The sequence below is a fragment of the Cyprinodon tularosa genome, unplaced genomic scaffold (assembly GCF_016077235.1).
Source record: "Cyprinodon tularosa strain WSP-4 unplaced genomic scaffold, ASM1607723v1 ctg739, whole genome shotgun sequence".
In the NCBI taxonomy this organism is placed as follows: domain Eukaryota; kingdom Metazoa; phylum Chordata; class Actinopteri; order Cyprinodontiformes; family Cyprinodontidae; genus Cyprinodon; species Cyprinodon tularosa.
In genome coordinates, this window is record NW_024039495.1 from 178,204 (window position 1) to 197,012 (window position 18,809).

The 18,809-nt window shown below is 39.1% G+C and overlaps 1 protein-coding gene across 2 annotated transcripts in view; it reads right to left on the bottom strand.

Annotated features, from left to right (window-relative positions):
* Nucleotides 1-16,021, bottom strand: part of LOC119773009 (neurocalcin-delta A) — a 69,821-nt gene extending 53,800 nt beyond the window's left edge. The window contains exon 1 of one of the 2 annotated variants that reach the window (XM_038269785.1): nucleotides 15,777-16,021. The gene's annotated coding sequence lies outside the window, so the exon portion shown is untranslated. The remainder of the gene's footprint in view (nucleotides 1-15,776) is intronic. The other variant, XM_038269786.1, reaches the window with a different exon arrangement.
* Between the last annotated feature and the right edge of the window lie 2,788 nt (nucleotides 16,022-18,809).

Here is an 18,809-nt window from a genome sequence, read left to right on the forward strand (position 1 = left end):
TGAAATGTACCGGATCTGCTTCATTCCTCTCATGTCTGACTTCCTGCCTGGTTCATTTGGTTTTCAGAAACTGATGTTTTAAAATTAGCTTTATGCTTTGAAGGATGATGAACAGGAGCTGTTTTTCACTGTGACGGTGGGGATTACCAAACTGACTACAGTTACTTTTGTGAATAGGGTTGCCAAGTCCCTGAAACCTCATGTGCCTCATGTTCGTGCCAGCTGACCTGATTGCCTTTACCTGGCATGGTGATCTTTTTTTAGCCCTCCTTTGTGTGTGAAATTATTATTTTTTAACTATTTGACTCAAATCTGTGATGAATTAGATGCATATTTGTAAGTGAAATATACAAAATAACAAACTTTGCTGAATAAAATCAGTATCTTAAACATAAGCCTGTCCTGCTTAACTTCAAACCATAAAAATTAATATTAAAAAATTCATAAATAGTGTGCATTTTTGGTGCAACAGAAAACTTGTGCAAATTTGTAAACATATTTGTGCCCTAAATGCAATGACTGTTGGCTACAGTTGTAAAACAGAAAAAAAAATAATTAGCTCAATGCCACATGATGTGGCGATAGCCTGCTTTTTCCTCTTGTATTTCCTCTGTGCTCTTGCAGCAGCAGAGTTCTCCGCCCCCAAAACCAGCGGCAGCATTTAAATTACTCTGTTTGTCCCCCATACTGCTCTGTTGTCTCCCTCTATCTTCTCTGTGAACAACAATTGGATCGACCAACGGGATGAGGGTATGCTGGATCGTTACATATATGTTGTTAGCTCATTGGTCACAACTAGTGTTGCACTGATACCGATACCAGTATCGGACGGGGCCCCGATACTGCCCTAAAATGGTGGTATCGGTATCGGTGAGTACCAACAAATAGGGCACCGATACCATTTTGAGAGCCATAAGTTTATTCAACTATTGTCACCCATTCCAGGTAGGTAATAAAAAGTTCTACTGGATTCCCTTTGTATTAGATTTTTTCCTGCTTCACAAAGGTAGGCAGCAGCTTGAAAAAGCCATGATGGAAATTATTTTACATTATTATGGTATATGTATCGGCCGATACTGCACAGCCAGGTATCGGGTATCGGTATCGGGGCCAAAAAATGGCATCGGCGCACAACACTAGTCACAATGCAGGACAGGGCCCGAGAACAAGTTTAATTAGTTTTTACCTATTTTTTTACTCTCACAGTAATATTTCTAAATACGGAACGATTCAGTTTTTCAAGGGACGGTTGGCAACCCTATTTGTGAAAGACAGACCTCTACAGAAGAGCCTTCCTGCCTACAAATATCAACATCTAAAACAACTTATTGAAAAAAAGGAAAATTACGCACAACATTTATTTCCCTTTTGGATTAAATACAGTAGCAGACATTCAAAATGACCCTTCCCAGTCAAACGCCAGCCGAATGGCAGCCCACTTCCCTCCAACTCCCAGCCACTATTTTTTAGTGCAAATATTGATGTTTAAAAAGGAATTGTAAGGGACCAGCCAAGGGCCCATCAAGGAAAGTGGGGAACTTTTGAATGGCTGCTACTGTAAAGTAAAATGAGTCTTTCTGAATAAGAGGCAGAGAAAACCTCCTTTTACACCACAGTGCCTCCCAGTGTGGGAAGTAAAATTTCCTGGTGATTAGTTAAGAGCTAATTATCTCCTGCTGAATGTCCTGTTGTGCACTGATGTCAAACAACAGTGATCAACAGTTGAAGAACCTGTGTTAAAATCCGGCTTTTTAAGAGTTTCTACTCATCCAAAAAGCGCACATGGATTATAAACAGCGAGCCCAAATCCTAACACAGCATTAGTCAAGCCACCCTGAAAAGACATCCCTATCCAGAGGGCTTATATGATCTCTATCTGTGTTGTAAAAAGCTGCTACTCTGACATGTTATCTTCAATGTAGCAAACGATATCGTATTTTTTTACTTTTCTTTTTAATGCTTATATTTAGTGAAAGTTGCTGAAGTATAGTTTAGGGACCCGACTCTTTTGGCCTCTAAGATTTGTCAAAGGTATGCATCCTTCTTGCCAAAGACGTCTGCAAGCACAGAGGAATTCTAAGTGGTTTGTATCTAACATCCATCATTGGGTGATGGTGAGATCGTGCTATCACACCAGCCTTTATGGAAAGATTTACAACAAGCTTCTTAGATCTATTTTAAGAGACAAAGTTAGGTTTCACAGCGCATACAGTAAAATATTTTATAACCCTAATAAAAACAAAACAAAAAAACAACAGTTTAACTTAAGATTGTTTTTGGTTTCGATGTAAACTGATTTAAGTGAAAAACCACTAATCTTTTCAGATGTATCTGAATAAAGCTGACAGGAAAGGATTCCTTCAAAACACTGATTCCTGGAGTTAAGAGAAAGATAAAAGTCAGTTACCATGGAAACACATCATACATCTTTTCTTTCCAGGTATGATGAAACAGGCCATATTGTTTAATAATTGACATTTGCTACAAGAAGTAAAACCATGCAGCAATTTCAGAACATGACGAAATGAATATTAGACATTAAATCTACAATAAGATGATCCTCAGTGTGTCTCAAGACTGGCAGCTTTGACATAGTTTACCTTTTTCTCTCTGTTATTTATTTTTTTCTGCTTAGATTTGAAGTCTAATGGAAACAGAATCAGAAGAAGAGGGATTGTGTTTACTAAAACTAAGTCTAACTTTGCAGAACGAGGCTTTGTGTCATGGTTTTTAATCAAGTCCAGATATCTACTCCATGCCATAATCACTAGTTTAATCTTTATTTTGCAGACTTCCCAGAGTGAAAGTTGAGTATAAAGCTACATGCACCAACAAAGACAGGAAGCCACCTCTCAAAACAACTAGATTCTTGAGTCGGAATAATTGTGAGTCACAGTTTAAGGATTGGAAAATTGTAAATATACAAAAGCATTAGTAAAGCCGACAAGAAATATTATATAGTTCTTTGGAAGCAAAGTTTGACCTAACAGCGTGTGTGAATTCCTCCCTGACACTAAAAATAGAACATCTGTTTCCCATAGCTTTCTCAAACCAATGCATGGATGCTTCAATGTGGGCTCGTCTTTTTTTTGTTTTTTAAACTACAACCTTATGTGGCACCTTTTATGGAAAAAGAAACACCTATAAGACTTCACAATATTAAAGAAAGAAGAAAAAACAAAGAAAATGTAGGAATTAAAGCAAACAAAATTCTGAGCCTGAACTTTTTCGACACAGGCAAGAAATTTATATATATATATATATATATATATATATATATATATATATATATATATATATATATATATATATATATATATATATATATATATATGCGTGCGAGTGTATGTGTGTATTTTCAAGCCATGCCAGGTGGGTGTACGATCATCCAATACCAAAAAAGGGCAGAAGATGGCAAAAGTGCATCCATATCTAACACTTGCTTGTACCACATTTCTTTTGATATCCAGTTTACACTGCAAAAAATGTAAATCTAAATAAGTCATTTTTTCTTAAAATAAGTGCGTTTTATCCTGAATTGAGGAGATAAATGAGACACTTTGCCAATGGAACAAGACAATTTACATTTGAAATAAGAAAAATCAATTGCATTGTCTTATTTCAAGTGCATGTTATCTAATTAACTTATTTTAAGTGTAAAAATACTCATTCCATTGGCAAACTATCTTATTTACCTGCTCAAATTAAGGGTAAATACACTTAATTTAAGACATTTTTACTTAATTTCAGATCGTTTTTGCAGTGTAGCTGCTAAGCGTTGTGTACGGCGAGGAAAGCACAAACCCTTGTTTTTAACTTGCATACATGGTCAGTTATTGACACTGGTACATCAGCTGTTGCTGTAGCTCCCAGCAAACGTGTAGTGTGCGGGACTGCACAAACAGCAGCTTGATGACCAGGGTCTAACTAATTTTTGTGTAGCACCTTTTTGCGGCTGGATGCGTAAAATAAGCTTCGTGGAGCACAGCGTGCAGAGGCAAGCACCTGGTTCACCGAACTTCCTGCACCAGCTGCTAAATGGCTCGCCATCTCGCCCTGTCTCCTCCAGCCATGCCCAGCGCCAATTTTTGAGACCTTTATCTATGGTGGTGACATCTTCACCAGAGTTCATGGACTGCATTCTGCCCACTCCATGCAATTCCATTCTCTCTGTCATCCTTCTCTCCAAACACAAAGTTTCATGTATTTATTTTTTGACTTTTATCACATCTCTCTGTTGAATGGAGCCGTTAACGGCGCAAGAGCAAGAAACGAGAGGAGGAGGTACTCACTTTCTTAAGACCCGCCCCCTTCTTCTTTTGAGTGGTTAAAACTGTTAGTTTCAGAATGCTCCTTTGCTACCATTGGCTGACAAGCGCAAGAGGGATTTCAATTGTCTTTTTTTATTTATTTACCATAAATTTATTTTCCAATGATTGTTTTTTACCCACAGGCAACCGCTCTGAGCTAGAAATCCAGACTTTAATCCCTGAAAATGGAAGACCAGCTGTTCTTCCTGATTAACATGTGAGATACTTATCTGAGAACTGATTGTAAAAAAATAAAAAATAACTCAAAAAGCATCATAAACCTCTCAATTTTAGATATGTCCTCAAATTAAAGACTCTGCTGTTGCTTAATGTGACTCTTTATTTCCTTTCCTTTCTAAAAAGACTTTCTCTGAAAGCCTTCTCCTGCAGTCAGGTTAATACTGGAAGCAATGTTTAAGTCAGACAGGCTGACATGTTCTGCTTTAATCACTAATCATTAAAAATGAGATGAGGTGATCGTTTTCTAATGTCTGATGAGGCTTTGAATAAAAAGCATGAGAAAAATCTCCCCTTTTTGTTCTCTCTTGTAATCAGAAGAGAATCCTCTGCAGCAAACGTGACAGAGGCATCCAGCGAGGTGGTGCTTTGACAGTCAGTGAGTAAGCACACTTCACCCGGTGAACCACAGAATCAAAACACGACACCTCAACAGAGGAGGATAATTGTCTCTTAAGTGTCCTGGCCAGTTCTGTTTCCACCTCTAAAACTGAGTACAGACAAAGTGCTGGAAAATGTCAGATCCACTTCAGAAAAGTAATCACAGAGAGAGAGAGAGAGATGTTCAATTCCATGCTTCCATGTTCAATTTAAGCTACATAGAACAGAAAAACACCCAATTAATCATTATTTTTATATGATTAATAACAAAAATAACATAGCATTAATCTAAGAGGATTACTATGACACTATATAATATGCAGAGACTGAGAAAACGGTAAAGAAACCTAAAACTAAGGTCAGTGGATTTAAGACTTTGTTAGCGTACTGTACCTACCCTACAGTACCATAACTTCTACCGTTTCTGGGGCCTAAACAGAAGTTAATGAAGCTGGATTTTGACTTCCACTAATTGCGGCAAACTTGACCTGGAGCAACTTTTTTTGGGGGGGCGGGGGGGTGGGGGGGGGTGGGGGGTGGGGGGGGGGGGGGGTTGTATACACCTCAGGATGTAGTTGAATAATATGATAACCTTTTGTTTTATTTTCCAAAAGCCACTGTGTACTCACAGAACATTTGTCCAAAATGTCGTTCCTGAAATTTGGAAAAATATGTGAGTCTGCACAACCCAGCCAAATACAAACAGAACCAAATATTCAGAACCATACACACAAAATCAAAAGCAAAATGGTCACATCAAACATGTGATGGGACACGATGTTCCACAGTATGTGTATCATTTCCTCATTTAAAGACCTACATGACATATCTGTAGTGATTTGGGAAAGAATAAATGATAATCTTCTGAATACATGAGGAGAAAAGACTGGATCTGCAACAGGACACCATTACATCTGCAATGCGTTTCCAGGTTTTTAATCATTTTCCCTTATAAAAATGGGGGTATTAAAGTTCTGCATCCCATGGAATGGCATTCAGACCTTTTCCAACACGACAAAAGAAGATTTTTATCTGATTCAAAGTTTCTATACAATGCTTTTTAATGGCTTCCTGAGCCATAAATAGGCAAATGTGATGAAATGTTTAGTTTGACACTACAGAGGAGTCATTTCATGACATCACCCTAAAGCCGCTGCAACATCAGCATCTTCCCACATCTGGTGATTAGGGTCTTCTTTAGCTAAACAGAGTCAGACACCTCTCGCACCCAAACACTCACATTTCAATGGTTCAATGGTTACTTTATTAATCACCCAGGTGGAGCGCTGTGAGAGTTTTGTTTCGGTACACCCCGTTTGGAAGATGCAGTTTCTGAGGCCTTGTTGCCGTTGAAGCTGCTGCCCTTTAGGACCTAGAGTTCTGCTAGAAAAAGTGTTGATGCTGATGCGGTGTAAATAAGCTGCTAAAAGAGTCTCTTTGTCTAAACTTTAAGCAGAAAGGATCTCCTACACTGTTTACATTTTGATCACAGCTCGTTTTATAAATGAAAATGTTCATTTTCACTGCTAAGCTGCTGTTCATTCACCGGCGGGGAGCTGTATGTAACGAAATTCTATTTTTTTATATACTATGTATATGCAAAATGATAATAAAGTGTGGCCTGGTCAAAGTTGGTGAGTAATCACTATTCTATGCAGAGCAGCGATGGTAACTCTTTTCCTGCACAGGGGGATTGTTTAGGCATGTAATGATTAAGCGAAATTCCACTTTAGGCATGATTAAGGAATAACACTGTTGAAACTAGGAAAACTATATACTCTAGGCTCTTTAAGCTTTCATTTATCAGCAGATAAAGTTTTTGTCACCAAATACTTGACTAAATAAAAAGAGGTCTTTGGATTTTTTAAATTGCTTTTTGGGCTTTAGTTACCTAGCAGCAGATAACAGAGTAATAGAGAGAAGAATAGAGCAAGGGGAAAAAAAGCCTGACTTCCTCCACAGGTGCCTGCCTCTTCTCATTTCTCTGAGTATATTTCCCACTTCGACTCCTTCTTTCTATTTCTTTCTGTCTGTGGTCATAAATCAACCGTTACATAAACTGCCTTCAAGTTAACTTTCCATCAGCGTTACCAGAGACACCCCTCAGCACTGAACAGGATGTTTCAGAGGTCTGCTAGGTCTGGTCCAGCCCTGGTCCAGTTCAATTTAAGTTTTTTATTATGATATAAGAAACATACAGAACCTCTCGTCTTTTAAAACTCACACCCAGAGCTTTGTACACAAGTGAACGGGATGCTCTAGGCACAAAATCCAGGTCATAATTACTTGAGAGTCGATTTGGAAAACCAGAAGCATTGACAGAAGTTCGACAAATAACTTCTATCAATACTGCCTAAACCCAAAAGTTGTTCGCTAAAGCTTTTTTTTTATAATTATTTTTTATATTTTTATTTTTTTATCAGTCACCTGAATTGGAGTACAGCAGAGGTAAGAAAATAAATAAATTTTTCAATATTTAGTCCGTTCGCGTTGCAACATTTCTCAACAGTACTTTTCACCACTAGAGTTCAACAAACTTTTTAAAAGATATGACTGAATCCACAGTTCAAGGAATAAGTCACGATCACTGAGTCCGGGAGCGGCCATTTTTGCCCAAATATAGTAACACCTCACTCCTGACATCTTCCAGCAGTGACGTCACGGTGCGGTAAGCCTAGCGCCATTCTCCCCGCTTTACAAGCTAAATCAGCACAGGTGTCAAGTAACGAAGTACAAATACTTCGTTACTGTACTTAAGTACACTTTTTAGGTATCTATACTTTACTCCATTACTTATTTTTCCTCCTACTTTTGACTTCTACTCATTACATTTTCACACAAGTATCATTACTTTCTATTCCTTACATTTTTAAAACAAACGTTACTCGTTACTCTTGGCTTCGGTTTAAAGCACAGGTCACGGATTAGCGGACTGCGATGTTATGAACAACATTAAATCCAAAGATTTTGTCTGAGGTAAAGCTGATGTATTTGTTGTAGTCTCTTGTTATTCACACACAACAATAAACAGTGATTAGCCGACGTGGGTTTTAAAACTGCAAAGCATTGTCTTCAGCTGAAAATCAAACGCGCATCTACACAGACCAGTGTGATGCATTCGCGAGCGTCAGACAGCTATGGTGCATTCAGGAGCATGGGACATTTCAGACTTACAAGGAAAGAGACAAAAACAGAACAGAACTCATAAAATAATGTATTTATTCAGAAACAGTGTGGGCTTTCTTATAATACTGAATGCTCTATACTGTAGGGTGACCATATTTTCATTTGGGAAAACCAGGACACCTTGGAGCGGGGGGGTTGGGGGTTGATTGAAAGAACAAATGTCTCATCATTGGGTTTAGCTCCGTGATCAGAGGAAATGTTACTTGGCGCACAACTGTGGTGAAAATTGGAAGTTCGGTTTAATATAATACAACTCTGTGAATAGTTCCGTCTGAAATGAATGAAAAATAGTTGTTTTAATGGTTATTGAGTCAGATATGAGGCGGTAATGTTTGGTTTATCTGAAGGTTTTTATCTATTACTGTGTAAATGGGTTTGGCTGTAATTTAAGGACAGATTCTAATACATCTGCGGAGTGGGAACTATAAATCTGACAGGAGTTTAATTTTTTTATTGTTGTTTTGCACAATATGCTTAACTAAGTATTTTTTGTTGTTGAATTAGAGATCTTGCAGATATATTTTGTAGATACATTGTTTAGATTTACTTATATATTTCTAATCCTTTTATAGAATAGAATAGAAAATCCCTTTATTGTCCCACAATGGGCAGATTTACAGCAGCAGAAAGATTATTGAAAATGGTCACACAAATGAGGACCTTAGAAAAATGTATCAGAATAACATAATAGGGAAGAGTTAAAATATAAAAAATGCAATTCTGTAAAGTGTTTTAACAATATAAAACTGGAGAATAAATAACCAATATGCAGCTATGGACATTTTTACAGTAATGGATATTTGAAAATAGCAGCAACATCGGAGATGTGCAGAATGACAGCAGCAGGTTATTTAACTGACTAAGGTTTCTATCATTACATTTGATTTTATTTGTTCCTGCTCCCGGTGGTTGAAACCTTTATTCCACTCTGGATTCTTGTGAGTGTAGTCTTTGTTCACTTTAACTTTTTAAAAAATAAATAAAGAAAGAAACAGTTTTGAAAACCTTGGTATTCATTCTTTTCCTGCTTTGTGTGTCAACTTTCACGGTTGCTAAGCAACAGAGCATACAGCGGTAAAACCCGACGAAGGGAGGACCTGTTCGAATTTACACCCAAAACTCTTCCGGCCTCCTTATTTTCAAGGACTTCGAAGGATCCAGTCTAGGTGGACCGCGTCCTTGGAGGATGCGTCCTAGGTTTTCGATCAGAGCAAGAGCCTCTGATTAAGAACAGGGCTGCCCGCACTGACTCGGCTCAGGGATTACGTCACACGGAGCGTCGTGCGCAGTGAAATCAGGACATTTCCTCACTTTATAAAAAAAACCCGGGACGCCCGGGACAGGACGTGAAATACGGATATGTCCCGGGAAATACGGACGTTTGGTCACCCTACTATACTGTAATTGTATTTCTGTTATTTTTTGATTATTCACATCTGCTAGCTTTTTATTCTAAAAAATCTATAATACTACAGCAGCAAATTATCAAAGTTTTTCAAAAGCCTGTTTCAAATGAGGCTTCGGATCGTACAGCGACAATTGCGCTGTCATTGTTTTACAGGGCACAATTTGCATTTGCTGAATCTTGTCTTTTAACTAGTGATGGATATACAGGAATACAGTCATACAAGTGTAAACTCCTCTCAGATAGAACAGGATGCAATATTTGGCAATTTCTATTTTTATTTTTTCATCTTTTTTTTTATTCAATGTAAAATGAATGCATAAATACGTCATTTTATTTCAGTGTTAAATTCTGTTTAAAGTAACAGATCATTAAAAATGTCTCCTGACATTTACTGGTTGATTTTCTTTATTCGGACCCCACTGATTCTTTATTAGTTACCCGTGGTTTAATGTTTCTAAATATATATTTCACGTCATGTGCGCCATCCAATGCAGATCATTGGCTCCATCCACATCTAGTGAAAACTAGTGTGATTGGATGAGTCATATAACACAAAGACTCATTGGTTAGTTAAAGGAAATCATCAGAAGCAAGCAGGTGTTCTTCAAACTGTAAACGTGAATTGTCTATGCCATGCTACAATGTCGGATTCAGAAAAAGATGTTGAAATGTCTGCAAGAAGAGAGCGAATCGGGAGACGGAGATCAACAAGACCTCCCTCATCCTTGGCCCTATCTCAAAGAATTTTTTGAAATAGACGAAAAATTACTTTACTTTATACTTTTATACTTTCAGTAGTTTTTGGAGCACATACTTTTTCACTTTTACTTGAGTAATAAGGTCAAGTTGATACTTCTACTTTTACCAGAGTGTTTTTAAGCTGCAGTATCTATACTTCTACTTAAGTAACAAATGTGTGTACTTTTGACACCACTGAAAATCAGTGGGAACTACTAGACACATCTGCAATCAACAACAATTATTGAAGATTTCCTGAGGACTTCACCATTGAAATTCACCAGAGGTGTCAAAGTGGTTCCAGAAAGGGCCATGCGGCTGCAGGTTTTCTTTCCAACCAAGCAATAGCTCACCAGACTCCAGCAGGTGATTCTCACTCGGGCATCTCTTTAATCCATCATGCAATGCAAAGCCTAATATGTTTCAAACTAATACTAGTCACTATTATTCTCTACCATTTATTTCACGCTGTATAACTCCTGTATGTCAAATTCATATTTAGAGATCAAGTCATGAAAAGCAAATTAAGATGTTATACATTTTGTACAATGTATTTTAACATCATGTATTAATTGAAACAGCGTGACTATAACCCGACTATAACTGATCCGGTGTTTCTTATGTCTGCACTGACCTGCCAACCCCCAGTTTTAGCAGGAAGTAAAACCTTGTTGACGTCAAGTCCTTTTTTCCATTGCTGCTGCGTGCTTTCTCAGGAGAAGGGATTGCTGTAAAGTCAATAGCTACTCACACACAACATTTTCATTGTAAACGTGGTCAGACAAGCTGCTTCAGAGCATTATAAAAACTTATTTTTTGTGTGACATAAAGGCGAAAAAACTCCAGATTCTACAGTAGTTCCACAGCTCTGCATTTTCTCATCTACACAGACTTCATTATATATATTCACGCTGAAGTGAAACCAATCAGCGCATGGTTAAAGTCATACCTTCAAATACTCTGGTTTCTTTGCAAAACTGCACGTGAAACCTTTTCCCTAAAGCTAAAACTATTCCTTTACCACAACGTTTTGCCTGATCGTTATCTAATCTGATGCTTTTTACTGACAAATGCACCATGTAAGGTATTATGTCACCATGACATTTTTCCCAAATCCAAGCCATAAATCCCCATGCAATCAACAAATGCTAATTTGAGTCTTTATCTTCTGAGCAGCAGTGGACATTTAATTAGATGGGCTGGCAGATATCTGCAGCTTTAAGACTTTAGATTCTGTCACAGAGAGCTGTTACATGCCACTGGCAGATCTCCACATCATTAAGTAAGAGGACTGAGGCCCTGCTGAGCGCAGGAGCAGATGAGGATCCGTCTCCCAGCAAAGGAACAGAAGAGAAGACGTAACAAAGAAAGTTAAACAAACTGTCCTCTCCTTTCAGTCAATTAAGGCTAAATATAGGAGCAAATAATACATTTATACTTCTGTTAAAAATACATGAAGGGAATATAAATTGAAAATTTCAACAATGTATAAAATGTTTATGACTGTTGTTATTTTATAGCAGAAATGTACCATTTTGTAGCATTGTCCATGCTGTAGTTTAAATCAGAAATGTCTATCAGTAAAAAACAGGCAATGTGTTTTTGCTTTAGTAACAGGACTTTGGCCCTACTGTGTTTAAATAAAGCTGGTATGCTATGGCATAAAGAAAGTGTGAAATAATGGAACGTTACTGTGTAGAATATTAAAGCTAGATTTTCATTTGGAGGCTGTGTTCAAAGTATTATTGGGTAAAAGATAATCAAACAACTGAATTTGTCTTAAAGCAAGTAAAAGGCCTGCTGACTGGGGCGTTCAGTGTGCAAAGACAAGCAGCGAATTGCAACGTAGCAATGTTTTGTGCTCCAATACGTTTGGATTAATCAAAGACACTTCCAACATTTTTTCATTTTTTTAAATCTAAATGCTTCTTCATGCACTGCGTGATAAATGGTTTTTAGGACGGAACGAGAAAGCTGAAGGTAGAAAAGTTCTCGTCAAACTGCTCGGGTGGTCAAAAATACACTATATTGCCAAAAGTATTTGCTCACCTGCCTTGACTCACATATGAGCTTAAGTGACATCCCGTTCCTAATCCATAGGGTTCAATATGACGTCGGTCCACCCTTTGCAGCTAGAACAGCTTCAACTCTTCTGGGAAGGCTGTCCACAAGGTTTAGGAGTGTGTTTATGGGAATTTTTGACCATTCTTCCAGAAGCGCATTTGTGAGGTTGCACACTGATGTTGGACGAGAAGGGCTGGCTCTCAGTCTCCGCTCTAATTCATCCCAAAGGTGTTCTATCGGGTTGAGGTCAGGACTCTGTGCAGGCCAGTCAAGTTCATCCACACCAGACTCTGTCATCCATGTCTTTATGGACCTTGCTTTGTGCACTGGTGCACAGTCATGTTGGAAGAGGAAGGGGCCAGCTCCAAACTGTTCCCACAAAGTTGGGAGCATGGAATTGTCCAAAATGTCTTGGGATGCTGAAGCATTCAGAGTTCCTTTCACTGGAACTAAGGGGCCAAGCCCAGCTCCTGAAAAACAACCCCACACCATAATCCCCCCTCCAACAAACTTTACACTTGGCACAATGCAGTCAGACAAGTACCGTTCTCCTGGCAACCGCCAAACCCAGACCCGTCCATCAGATTGCCAGATGGAGAAGCGCGATTCGTCACTCCAGAGAACGCGTCTCCACTGCTCTAGAGTCCAGTGGCGGCGTGCTTTACACCACCGCATCCGACGCTTTGCATTGCACTTGGTGATGTATGGCTTGGATGCAGCTGCTCGACCATGGAAACCCATTCCATGAAGCTCTCTGCGCACTGTTCTTGAGCTAATCTGAAGGCCACATGAAGTTTGGAGGTCTGTAGTGATTGACTCTGCAGAAAGTTGGCGACCTCTTCGCACTATGCGCATCAGCATCCGCTGACCCCGCTCCGTCAGTTTACGTGGCCTACCACTTCGTGGCTGAGTTGCTGTCGTTCCCAAACACTTCCATTTTCTTATAATACAGCTGACAGTTGACTGTGGAATATTTAGGAGCGAGGAAATTTCACGACTGGATTTGTTGCACAGGTGGCATCCTATCACAGTTCCACGCTGGAATTCACTGAGCTCCTGAGAGCGACCCATTCTTTCACAAATGTTTGTAAAAACAGTCTGCATGCCTAGGTGCTTGAATTTATACACCTGTGGCCATGGAAGTGATTGGAACACCTGATTCCAATAATTTGGATGGGTGAGCAAATACTTTTGGCAATATAGTGTATCAATACTCCAAAAAGTATCGATACTCAAATGTCGATACTAAAGACGTGTTACAAATTGGTTTATATATCTGGACTATTTGCACATTAGTAGAATAAAACAATAAACTAGGCTGCCACGATGCTAGCATTTCAAACCTAATATTAATATTCACGCCAATATTTGATACTCTATATCATTTTTGAAAGCACTTATATAAAATATGAAAATAAAATAAAGGTAGAATTTAACTTGGAAAAACTCCCCTTTTTCAATCTCACCATGGAACATGATTTCGCAACAGCATCTCAGCTGCAAGTTAAATAAATGCATAAAATAATTAATCCATAAAGCTAAAATTACCAATAGCAAAAATATTTAAACAACACTTCTTTAGTATTGATGACTAACATCTTTAGAATTAATACAATTACACATTATTATGAGTGTCGATCCTCAAGCAACCTTAAAATATTGTTAGTGTCACGATTCAGAACAGAAGAACCAGTATTCAAGGCAAGAGAGACAGTGGGATTATTCAAAAAGCGTTTATTACAAAACCGCTGCAGATCTGCAGTGGCTAGGGCATCTAAGGGAGGAAACTGCAGGAGAGAAACACAGGTTAGTGACCACGATAATCTGATGGAGAATGACTATGAACATGTGAGTCACTAACCCGATTTACAAGTTCAGTTCATGCACAGAGAATAAGGCAGGATCCAGTCACACTGTAAAAACAATCTAGAAATAAGTAAAAATGTCTTAAATGAAGTGTATTTACCCTTAATTTGAGTTGGTGTATAAGATAGTTTGCCAGTGGAATGAGTATTTTTACTCTTAAAATAAGAAAATAAGATAAAATGCACTTGAAAAAAGAAAATGCAATTGTATTTTTTTATTTTAAATGTTGCTGTCTTGTTCCATTGGCAAAATGTATCCTTTAACTCCTCAATCCAAGAACAAATGCACTTATTTTAAGAAAAAAATGACTTATCTAGATTACGATTTTTTCCAGTGCAGTGGTCTGCAAACAAGATGCAGTGGGCGCCGCCCAAAATGTCCCAGGCGTTGCAGCCCCAGAGAGCAAACAGGAGTCCGCAGATAGGTCAGGCAAACAGGTCAGAACAGAAAGAGACAGCTTCAAAGATCCAGGAGTCCAAAGACAGTTCAGGCGAAACGTTCAGATGGGAACAGGCAGGCTCAGTGGTTGAGAGGCAGAACAGGTCAGGATCAACAAATCAGGAACACCTTGGAACTCTAAAAACCCTCTCACCATTGGCTAGAGAGATCAAGAAAATCTGGAACTGATAACTGGATGCAAGCCCCTTAAATGGATGCAGGAGCAGGTGGATCGGATGAGCAGTGATTACAAACCAGGCAGGGTTAGACAGGTGAATGGAATAAGCAATTAAGCCAGTCATCAGTGCCAAGATCATGACAGTTAGATGTGTTATAATTGGCCATTTTATTTGTCATTTATTTTCACATTTACTTCAACTAGCATCTATGATTCTATTGAGAAACATTGTTAATGAATATATTTTGATGCCTTTAGTTATTTTTCACTTTTATGCCAATGGTTTTGAGTATTGAGAATATTTTCCTGGGTATCGATATCGAGTTTGAAATTTCAGTATTATGACAACCATCTTTTATATTAAACAAAAAACAAAAAAAATAAAGAAAGCCAAGAAGGATAGCATGAGATAACGGAATGCATGTTTCTGAGGCTTTCCCACCACATCAGAGGGCAGGTGGCAGCTGCTCTGCCCCCGCCCCCCTCCGTCGCTGCCTCCGTGTCTCTGGCAGTCAGAGCCAGCAGCTCCCAGCCCACACTGCTGCCTCTAACATTAGCAACGCCCGGGGAGGAAAAGCCATGTGGCGCTAAACATCACGACACCCGCACAGTCCTTATTATGTTCTCTCTCTCCTTCCTCCTCTCCTCTGTGCTGCACTTACTTCCTGTTGGGGGGGGTTGAAAACACATGCAGCTATGTTTGCTTAGAAAGAAGTCTACTGGCTCTACCAGGGGTCTCCCTTAAAAGCCCCCACTCCCCCAACAGACATCACACAACATATTTGCAGTTACTCTAGTGCCAGGTTTAGTCAGACAATGAGAAGATAAAAAAAGGAGTTTCACAATTCACAACTTCCCTTCAACAGAAGTATGTGACAGACACAAAGAATGAAACCTTTCTTATCCAGCTTTCTGCCTGAAAGCCCACAGGCAGATAATTCACATGTAAGGACAAATTATGGGATCTTACCTCACTTTGTAGATAACAAAAAGCTGCTCAGCAGTCCATCATACAGGAATTTCACTCTAGACTAAGTTTGCAGTAACAGCAGCAGGAGGAGCAAGAGACAAAACAATGATAATAGGAGGAGGGAGGGGGACAGCACACCCGAGGGGGAGAGAAGAAGGAGCGAATAGGCGACCGTAGCAGAGCTAACGGTATCTGACAGACTCCTGGACTGAGCTGGAGGTTTATTCAAAGCCCTCAAACTGAGTCGTTTCTCAGCCTGCCTCCCCAGGCTGACGTCAGCACAGTCACATGACCTCGCTCTAGTATGTGAATGTGTGTGTTTGAGTTGATGTGTGTTAGGAGGGTGTTTTAAAAGTAGAGAGAGAGAGAAAAGAAAGAAAAGGAGAAGCCCGTGTTGCTGTGGCAACAGGCACCCGGTGCCTTAATGATTTCAACAGGTTATCTCAAATACAGGCGAAGATTTATTTAGAGAAACAGACACAGTTATTAGGCCTCTCGATCCAGCGCAGCGAAGATGGACAAATATTTAGCTCAATCACAAGATCAGGGACACAAACACTAGATCCTCCTAGTTCCAGAGTATTTCTTGTAAAAATGTGTCAACATCAATGGAGGGATTCAGACATTTCAATCCAAGATTGCGACCTGAGCTAACCCGGGCTTCTGCTTTGTTTTTAATCGGTCTGAGCCACGGTTTCTTTGTGACACTGAAGTATGCACAGTTGTGGGAAAACATGGCCAAACCCCCTCCTTATCCCATCCTCCACGCATTAAAGCAACCAACATGAACAGCCTTCGTCTGCTTCCATTCAATTCAGCAGCATCTGTTGGCCTGTTGAATGGGACAAAGTGAGGCCCAGGGTGGGCAGCGGGGGGTTTAGACCAGCTCAGAGAAAACAATTCCCCACTGGACTGTGGAGAGTAAGGGTATGTTTGCTCGGGTCTCAGGGAGAAGAGACACAGTAGAGGAGAAAATTGATAGAGCGCAAGGAAAAGTCATTAATTACGCCTGCAGCTGCAATAAACGCGATTATAAAGGCCTCGCAGACACAAAAAAGAAAGATGGTGTTACAAAGAGGTGCAAAGTAGAGCTAGACAATCAAAGAAAGGAAAATGATGCTCAGGCAGGATATCAGTTTAAGTTTCAATTTTTCGAGTAATCACTTAATAATAGAATAAAAAAAGATTTTTTACAGAATTTAAACCAGGTATAGCATATTAATGGACAAATTATTATATTTTTTGTTAAACGCAAAATGTTTAAATATTTCTTAACAATTTTGGTGTAATGATTGCTCTAATTGGGTCAGCTAAAGGCATTTTAGAGTCCCAATGCTCCAATTAACAATTAATCCATTACTAAATTACTTGACCACTATTTCAATAATCAATTAATCACAATTAATTTGATTAATCACTCCAGCCCTGAAATAAACTATATAGATGTAATCTATATAGGTTGTTGAAGAAATTTAAATATACTCAGATTTATAGAATGTGGCGGCAGGTTTCCTTCCCAACCAAGCGATAGCACACCAGACTCCAGTCATCTAATCAAGTGAGTCCAATCTCAACATGATGACTAGATGATTGGAGTCTGGTGTGCTATTGCTTGATTGGAAAGAAAATCCTGACCTGTTTCTGCCTCTCAACCACTGAGCCTTCCTGGTCCCTTCTAATCTGTTTGCCGGACCCGTCTTCGGACTCCTGCTGGATTCTATCTGTTAACTGAACTTGCAATTGATTCCTGACACCGTTCTGGATTTCTCTTTGGAACCTCTTTGGACTTCTGATCTCCTAGTTCTGAATATTGAGCACGTCCTTGACACTGGCTTTGGCTTCGTCCTCTGGATTATCAGATTCTTCTGCCTGAATCTGATCTCCTGCATGTTTTCCATCCTCCGGGGCTTCAACATCTGGGACTCTCTGGGCGGCGTTCACCCCATGTTGTTGGGAGTCAACAGACTGGAATCAACCTTGTTCTCAGGGCACAGACTGAACTATAGGTACTGGTTGGTGACTCACGTTTATAATCATCCTCTGTCAGATTAACATGGTCACTAATCTGTTTTCCTCCTGCAGAGGTTCATGTCTTTGACCTAGTTGCTGTTACTTTAAATTTTTAAATAAACACTTTTGAGATATCTGACTGTCTGTCTGCCTTGAATACTAAGACCTCTATTTTAAGCCTTGTCAGGATTTATGGACAAATATAACTGAGTGTCATAAACATAATAGTGGTAAGTATTTTAATGCTGTGTGCTACATTATCATCACAGCTGCCCAGGGGCAAGCTTGCACAAACAGGTGCTTGTCAAGATTTAGTTTTGGTTTGAGGACCCAAATGCAGAAGCAGGGGGGCAGAGGTGAGTTTCTTGTAGATTTAATGAAAGGTCAACAGACAACTGAGGCAGGAATCCAAAAATCCAAAAATCAAACATTAAAAAGTAAAACAAACCAGAAACAATGGAGACTTCAGGGGAAAACCATAACAATGAGGAAGACACATTAAGACGGAGTTAGAGGAAGTTAGACGAAGAACCAGCACTGAGGAACTGCACAAGGAGAGTCTTTATGGCTAACTGAACAAAGAGAGGACTAGCGAGCAGATTGGGAGCAGGTGTGAAGAGAGCAGTCTAAGGAGATAGTGAAAAAGGATAGAAACACAAGAGGGCAACAGAGAGCAACAAATAAAAACCTGAGAACTGAAATATAACCAGAAAACACAACAAAATAAGAATTAAACCAAAAAAACTAGAAAACATGGAGCAAAGTTAAACTGAATACTCAAAATAAAACATAACAGAACCAAGACTGTGACAGTGCTAACAGGCCCTCTGAACACCACCAACACTTGAAGTCAGGGATGTCACCAAAAGATACGAATAAGATGAGCTTCAAACCGTGTATCATCTATGTTGTTGTTAGCAAATATGTTTAAGATATACCAGTTCACGGATAGGTTAGCATTCTTGGAGGAACTCTACTAACTGATTATTTTAGATTCAATAGATTTTTAAGAGTTTCTTGAAT